This window comes from Arachis ipaensis, chromosome B5, assembly GCF_059453495.1.
Source record: "Arachis ipaensis isolate K30076 ecotype BB chromosome B5, ASM5945349v1, whole genome shotgun sequence".
Classification (NCBI taxonomy): domain Eukaryota; kingdom Viridiplantae; phylum Streptophyta; class Magnoliopsida; order Fabales; family Fabaceae; genus Arachis; species Arachis ipaensis.
In genome coordinates, this window is record NC_142440.1 from 93,514,154 (window position 1) to 93,522,633 (window position 8,480).

General features: G+C 40.0%; 1 non-coding gene across 1 annotated transcript; it reads left to right on the forward strand.

Annotated features, from left to right (window-relative positions):
* Nucleotides 1-7,330: 7,330 nt before the first annotated feature.
* On the forward strand, nt 7,331-7,438 carry LOC148565010 (small nucleolar RNA R71). Its single transcript, XR_015884370.1, has one exon. It is a non-coding gene; the product is annotated as a small nucleolar RNA R71 (small nucleolar RNA).
* The last annotated feature ends 1,042 nt before the right edge of the window (nt 7,439-8,480 follow it).

The following is an 8,480-nucleotide window of genomic DNA, read 5'->3' on the forward strand; positions in this document are numbered from 1 at the left end:
ATGGTCTGCTTGAAATAGATGGACAACTTAGAGCTATCTGCGGTTTTAAGAGTAAAAGGGAGATGGTTAGTGGTTGGCAACACCATCCAAGGTTCGTTATGGTTGGAAGCTCAAGGCCTAATTGCAAGGGTTGGTATAATTCTCAATTGATTGGGTCTAGGAGGATGTTTGGATGCTTACATGAGAATTCAAGGCTAAACCAACTGGTTAGAGCAATGATGAGTCACTTATAGACGGGTGTAGAAACGAGATTTGGGATCCGGGCATAGAAGAGGATCAATTTTGGGAGCTCAAAGCTTGTGAAGAACTCCCTAAAGGCTTGGCAAATTCATTCGAAAATGTCGGAGTTTATTGGAAGACCAAGCGTTGGTGGAAGTTTCAAGATGAGTTCAAGCACAAGCCACCATGACAAGGAGCTCACCAAATGTCCAACTTAAGCACTTTAACTAAAAGTGCTAAGTGGGAGACAACCCACCATGGTATGATCATTACTTTTTTTTATTTTTAGTTTTATTTTATTTTTCTCAGTGTTCATTTATAAATTCTGCATAATCACCTGCATTCTACATAAAAAAAATGCTTTGATGCGCAAGTGTCTATGACGCGTACACGTCGTATGTGTATGCACAAATGAACAGAGAGTTGCGATGGAGACGCGCGGGAAGGGTGCGTGGCGCACAAGCCACCCCACGCTGGTATGCAAAATTGTTACTCTGAGGTTGTAAAATTTGTTGTTCATTCTCTCCCTAGCAATGGCGCCAATAACTGGTGCACAATACCATGGTCCAAACATAACTTCACAACTTCGCAAAACTAACCAGCAAGTGCACTGGGTCGTCCAAGTAATAAAACCTTACGTGAGTAAGGGTCGATCCCACGGAGATTGTTGGTATGAAGCAAGCTATGGTCACCTTGTAAATCTCAGTCAGGCGGATATCAAATGGTTATGGAGTTTTCGAATAATAATAATAAATAAACAGAAAATAAAGATAGAAATACTTATGCATATCATTGGTGAGAATTTCAGATAAGCGTATAGAGATGCTTTTGTTCCTCTGAATCTCTGCTTTCCCGCTGTCTTCATCCAATCAGTCTTACTCCTTTCCATGGCAAGCTTTCTGTAAGGGCATCACCGTTGTCAATGGCTACATCCCATCCTCTCTGTGAAAATGGTCCAAATGCTCTGTCACGGCATGGCTAATCAACTGGAGGTTCTCGATCATACTGGAATAGGATTTACTATCCTTTTGCGTCTGTCACTACGCCCATCACTCGCGAGTTTGAAGTTCGTCACAGCCATCCCTTCCCAGATCCTACTCGAAATACCACAGACAAGGTTTAGACTTTTCGGATCTCAGGAATGGCCATCCATGGGTTCTAACTTATACCACGAAGATTCTGATTAAGGAATCCAAGAGATACTCATTAAATCTAAGATAGAACGGAAGTGGTTGTCAGGCACGTTTTCATAGGGAATGATGATGACTGTCACGATCATCACATTCATGTTGAAGTGCGAATGGATATCTTAGAAGCGGAATAAGTTAAATTGAATAGAAAACAGTAGTACTTTGCATTAAATCATGAGGAACAGCAGAGCTCCACACCTTAATCTATGGAGTGCAGAAACTCTACCGTTGAAAATACATAAGTGATAATGGTCCAGGCATGGCCGAATGGCCAGCCCCCAAACGTGATCAATAGATCAAAAGATAATCCAAATATGTCTAATACAATAGTAAAAAGTCCTATTTATACTAAACTAGTTACTAGGGTTTACAGAAGTAAGTAATTGATGCATAAATCCACTTCCGGGGCCCACTTGGTGTGTGCTTGGGCTGAGCTTGAAGTTTACACATGGAGAGGTCATTCTTGGAGTTGAACGCCAGTTTGTAACGTGTTTCTGGCGTTCAACTCTGGCTTGTGACGTGTTTCTGGCATTTAACTCCAGACTGCAGCATAGGACTGGCGTTCAACGCCCTTTTGCGTCATCTAAACTCGGCCAAAGTATGGACTATTATATATTTCTGGAAAGCCCTGGATGTCTACTTTCCAACGCAATTTGAAGCGCGCCATTTTGAGTTCTGTAGCTCCAGAAAATCCACTTTAAGTGCAGAGAGGTCAGAATCCAACAGCATCAGTAGTCCTTCTTCAACCTCTGAATCTGATTTTTGCTCAAGTCCCTCAATTTCAACCAGAAAATACCTGAAATCACAGAAAAACACACAAACTCATTGTAAAGTCCAGAAATGTGAATTTAACATAAAAACTAATAAAAACATCCCTAAAAGTAACTAGATCCTACTAAAAACATACTAAAAACAATGCCAAAAAGCGTATAAATTATCCGCTCTTCACAACAACAAACTTAAATTGTTGCTTGTCCCCAAGCAACTGAAAATCAAATAGGATAAAAAGAAGAGAATATACTATAAATTCCAAAATATCAATGAAACATAGCTCCAATCAGGTGAGCGGGACTTGTAGCTTTTTTCCTCTTGAATAGTTTTGGCATCTCACTTTATCCATTGAAGTTCAGAATGATTGGTATCTATAGAAACTCAGAGTTCAAATAGTGTTATTGATTCTCCTAGTTCAGTATGTTGATTCTTGAACACAGCTACTTTATGAGTCTTGGCCGTGGCCCTAAGCACTTTGTTTTTCAGTATTACCACCGGATACATAAATGCCACAGACACATAATTGGGTGAACCTTTTCAGATTGTGACTCAGCTTTGCTAAAGTCCCCAATTAGAGGTGTCCAGGGTTCTTAAGCACACTCTATTTTTGCTTTGGACCTTGACTTTAACCGCTCAGTCTCAAGTTTTCACTTGACACCTTCACGCCACAAGCACATGGTTAGGGATAGCTTGGTTTAGCCGCTTAGGCCAGGATTTTATTCCTTTAGGCCCTCCTATCCACTGATACTCAAAGCCTTGGGATCCTTTTTATTTAACCTTGCCTTTTGGTTTTAAGGGTTACTGGATTTTTGCTCTTGCCTTTTGGTTTTAAGAGCTTTTGGCTTTTTCTGCTTGCTTTTTCTTTTTCTTTCTATTTTTTTGCCATTTTTTTCTTTTTTTTTTCTGCAAGCTTTGTATTCACTGCTTTTTCTTGCTTCAAGAATCATTTTTATGATTTTTCAGATTATCAAATAACATGTCTCCTTGTCATCATTCTTTCAAGAGCCAACATATTTAACATTCTTAAACAACAACTTCAAAAGACATATGCACTGTTCAAGCATTCATTCAGAAAACAAAAAGTATTGTCACCACATCAATATAATTAAACTAAGTTCAAGGATAAATTCGAAACTCATGTACTTCTTGTTCTTTTGAATTAAAAACATTTTTCATTTAAGAGAGGTGATGGATTCATATTCACTACTTTAAGGCATAGACACTTAGACACTAATGATCATGTAATAAAGACACAAACATAGATAAACATTTAACATAAGAAAACGAAAAACAGAGAATGTAAGAACAAGGAATGAGTCCACCTTAGTGATGGTGGCGTTTCCTTCTTGAGGAACCAATGATGTCCTTGAGCTCTTCTATGTCTCTTCCTTGTCTTTGTTGCTCCTCCCTCAGTGCTCTTTGATCTTCTCTAATTTCATGGAGTATGATGGAGTGCTCTTGATGTTCCACCCTTAATTGTCCTATGTTGGAACTTAATTCTCCTAGGGAGGTGTTGATTTGCTCCCAAAAATTCTGTGGAGGAAAGTGCATCCCTTGAGGCATCTCAGGGATTTCTTGGTGATGAGCTTCTTCATGCATCTCTTGAGATCCATGAATAGGCTCTCTTGTTTGCTCCATCCTTTTCTTAATGATGGGCTTGTCCTCTTCAATGAGGATATCTCCCTCTATGTCAATCCCAGCCGAATTGCATAGGTGACAAATGAGGTGAGGAAAGGCTAACCTTGCCATAGTGGAGGACTTGTCAGCCACCTTGTAGAGTTCTTGAGGTATAATCTCATGAACTTCCACCTCTTCTCCAATCATGATGCTATGGATCATGATGGCCCGGTCTATAGTAACTTCAGACCGGTTGCTAGTGAGAATGATTGAGCGTTGAATGAACTCCAACCATCCTCTAGCTACAGGCTTCCAGTCTTCTCAGTTGAACCGGTTTACCTTTTGAGTCAATCTTCTATTGAGCTCCTTCCACACATATGTCCATGAGGATTTGGTCCAACCTTTGATCAACGTTGACCCTTCTAGTGTAGGGGCGTGCATCTCCTTGCATCATAGTCAAGTTAAACGCCAACCTCACATTTTCCGGACTAAAATCTAAGTATTTCCCCCGAACCATGGTGAGATAATTCTTTGGGTTCGGGTTCTTACTTTGATCATGGTTTCTAGTGATCCATGGATTAGCATAGAACTCTTGAACTATTAGAATTCTGACTTGTTGGATGGGTTTTGTTAGAACTTCCCAACCTCTTTTTTGGATTTCATGTCGGATTTCTGGATACTCATTTCTCTTGAGTTTGAAAGGGACCTCGGGGATCACCTTCTTCTTGGCCACAACATCATAGAAGTGGTCTTGATGGGCTTTGGAGATGAATCTTTGCATCTCCCATGACTCGGAGGTGGAAGCTTTTGTCTTCCTTTTCCCTTTTCTAGAGGATTCTCCGGTCTTGGGTGACATGGTAATGGAAAAACAAAAAGCTTTATGCTTTTACCACATCAAACTTAGAATATTGCTCGCCCTCGAGCAAGAAAAGAAAGAATAGATGAAGAAGAAGAAGAGAATATGGAGGAGAGGAGGGAGAGGTGTATTCGGCCAAGAAGGGGAAGAAAGGGTTGTGTTGTGTGAAAATGAGGAAGAATGGCGGGCTTTATATAGGGAGGGGAGGGGGGTTAGTTTCAGCCATATAGGGTGGGTTTGGGTGGGAAATTGATTTTGAATTTTGAAGGTAGGTGAAGTTTATGAGGTAGGTTTATGGGGAAGAGTGGATGGATGTGAGTGGTGAAGTGGTGATAGGGAAGAGAGATTGAGGTGATTGGTGAAGAGTTTTGGGGAAGAGTGTTTATTAGGAAGAGAGGATAAACATTGAGAAGAGGGAAGAGAGTGAGTGGTGGTAGGTGGGGATCCTGTGGGGTCCACAGATACTGAGTTGATCCTGTGGGGTCTACAGATCCTGAGGTGTCAAGGAGTTGCATCCCTACACCAATTAGGCATGTAAAATGCCTTTGCATTAAATTCTGGCGTTTAAACGCCGAATTGATGCTTGTTCTGGGCGTTCAGTGCCCAAATGCAGCATATTTCTGGCGTTGAACGCCAGCCAGATGCTTGTTTCTGGTGTTCAGCGCCAGCTCTTCCTCAGTGTGCATTTCTGGCATCTGAACGCCAGGATGCTGCTTGTTTCTGGCATTCAACGCCAGATCCATGCTCTGTTCTGGCGTTGAACACCAGCCAGATGCTCCTTACTAGCGTTTAAACGCCAGTAAGATCCTCCTCCAGGGTGTGATTTTTCTTTTGCTGTTTTTGATTCCGTTTTTAATTTTTATATTTATTTTGTGACTCCTCATGATCATGAACCTAATAAAACATGAAATAACAATAAAAATAAATTAAAATTAGATAAATAAAAATTGGGTTGCCTCCCAACAAGCGCTTCTTTAATGTCAGTAGCTTAACAGTGGGCTCCCATGGAGCCTCACAGATGTTCAGAGCATTGTTGAGACTCCCCAACACCAAACTTAGAGTTTGGATATGGGAGTTCAACACCAAACTTAGAGTTTGGTTGTGGCCTCTCAACACCAAACTTAGAGTTTGACTGTGGGGGCTTTGGTTGACTCTGTTTTGAGAGAAGCTTACTGTGCCTCTTTTCTATGTTTACAGAAGGATGTCCTTGAGTTTTAAACTCAAGGGAGTCCTCATTCAATTGAAGGACTAGTTCACCTCTGTTAACATCAATCACAGCTCTTGCTGTGGCTAGGAAGGGTCTTCCAAGAATGATGGATTCATCCTCATCCTTCCCAGTATCCAGGATTATGAAATCAGCAGGGATGTAAAGGCCTTCAACCTTTACTAACACGTCCTCTACTTGTCCATAAGCCTCTTTTCTTGAGTTGTCTGCCATCTCTAATGAGATTTTAGTAGCTTGTACCTCAAAGATTCCCAGTTTCTCCATTACAGAGAGTGGCATGAGGTTTATCCCTGACCCAAGGTCACATAGAGCCTTCTCAAAGGTCATGGTGCCTATGGTGCAAGATATTAGGAACTTTCCAGGATCCAGTTTCTTCTGAGGCAATCTCAGTTGATCCAATGCATTTAGTTCATTGGTGAACAGGGGAGGTTCATCTCCCCAAGTCTCATTACCAAATAAATTGGCATTCAGCTTCATGATTGCACCAAGGAACTTGGCAACTTGCTCTTCAGTAACATCCTCATTCTCTTCTGAAGAGGAATACTCATCAGAGCTCATGAATGGCATAAGGAGGTTCAATGAAATCTCTGTGGTCTCTAGATGAGTCTCAGATTCCTTTGGTTCCTCAGAGGGAAACTCTTTATTGATCACTGGACGTCCCAGGAGGTCTTCCTCACTGGGATTCACGTCCTTCTCCTCTCTTGTGGCCTTGCACTCTCCTTTTGGATTTTCTTCTGTATTGCTTGGGAGAGTACTAGGAGGGATTTCAGTGATCCTTTTACTCAGCTGGCCCACTTGTGCTTCCAAATTTCTAATGGATGACCTTGTTTCATTCATAAAACTCAGAGTGGCCTTAAATAGATCAGAGACTAAATTTGCTAAGCTAGATGGATTCTGCTCAGAATTCTCTGTCTATTGCTGAGTGGATGATGGAAAAGGTTTACTACTGTTAAACCTATTTCTTCCGCCATTATTAAAGCCTTGTTGAGGCTTTTGTTGATTCTTCCATGAGAAATTTGGGTGGTTTCTCCATGAGGGGTTATAGGTGTTTCCATAAGGTTCACCCATATAATTTACCTCTGCTATTGCAAGGTTCTCAGGATCATAAGCTTCTTCTTCAGAAGATGCCTCTTGAGTACTGTTGGATGCAGCTTGCATTCCATTCAGACTCTGAGAAATCATATTGACTTGCTGAGTCAATATTTTATTCTGAGCCAATATGGCATTCAGAGTATCCATTTCAAGAACTCCCTTCTTCTGAGGCGTCTCATTACTCACAAGATTCCTCTCAGAAGTGTACATAAACTGGTTATTAGCAACCATGTCAATGAGTTCTTAAGCTTCTGCAGGCATTTTCTTTAGGTGAATGGATCTACCTGCAGAAGTATCCAGTGACATCTTAGCCAATTCAGACAGACCATCATAGAATATATCCAAGATGGTCCATTCTGAAAGCATGTCAGAAGGACACTTTTTAGTCAGTTGCTTGTATCTCTCCCAAGCTTCATAGAGGGATTCACCTTCTTTCTGTCTGAAGGTTTGAACATCCACTCTAAGCTTACTAAGCTTTTGAGGAGGAAAGAACTTGGCTAAGAAAGCCGTGACCAGCTTATCCCAAGAGTTCAGGCTATCTTTAGGTTGAGAATCCAACCATATTCTAGCTCTGTCTCTTACAGAAAACGGGAAAAGCATGAGCCTGTAGACTTCAGGATCTACTCCATTAGTCTTAACAGTATCACAGATCTGCAAGAATTCAGTTAAGAACTGAAAAGGATCTTCAAATGGAAGTCCATGAAACTTGCAGTTTTGTTGCATCAGAGAAACTAATTGAGGTTTCAGCTCAAAATTGTTTGCTCCAATGGTAGGGATGGAGATGCTTCTTCCATGTAAATTGGAATTTGGTGCAGTAAAGTCACCAAGCATCCTCTTTGCATTATTATTATTTTCGGCTGCCATATCCTCTTCTTGTTCGAAAATTCCTGTAAGGTTGTCTCTGGATTGTTGTATTTTAGCTTCTCTTAGTTTCCTTTTCAGAGTCCTTTCAGGTTCAGGGTCTGCTTCAACAAGAATATTCTTGTCCTTGCTCCTGCTCATATGAAAAAGAAGGGAACAAAAAATAATAATAGGGATCCTTTTTACCAGAGTATAGAGGTTCCCTTGTTGTTAGAAGAAAAGGGAATAAGAGTGAAGAAGAATGGATAATCCAAACACAAGGGTAAGGATAAGAGCAATGATTTGAGATGAAGAGAAGTATTAGTAAATGAATAAATAAATAGAAGGAGATGAGAGAGAGAAGTTTTCGAAAATAATTTTGAAAAAGAGTTAGTGATTTTCAAAAATTAAAGGGGGAATAAAATTAAAATCAAAATTTGAAACAATTAGTTAATTAAAAGAATTTTGAAAAAGGAGGGAGATAATTTTTGAAAATTATAGGGGGAAAATTAGTTAGGTGGTTTTGAAAAAGATAAGAAACAAACAAAAAAAATTCAATTAGTTAGTTGAGAAAAGATTTGAAAATCAATTTTGAAAAGATAAGAAGATAAGAAGTTAGAAAAGATATTTTAAAAAATTTTTTTGAAAAAGATATGATTTTGAAAAAGAT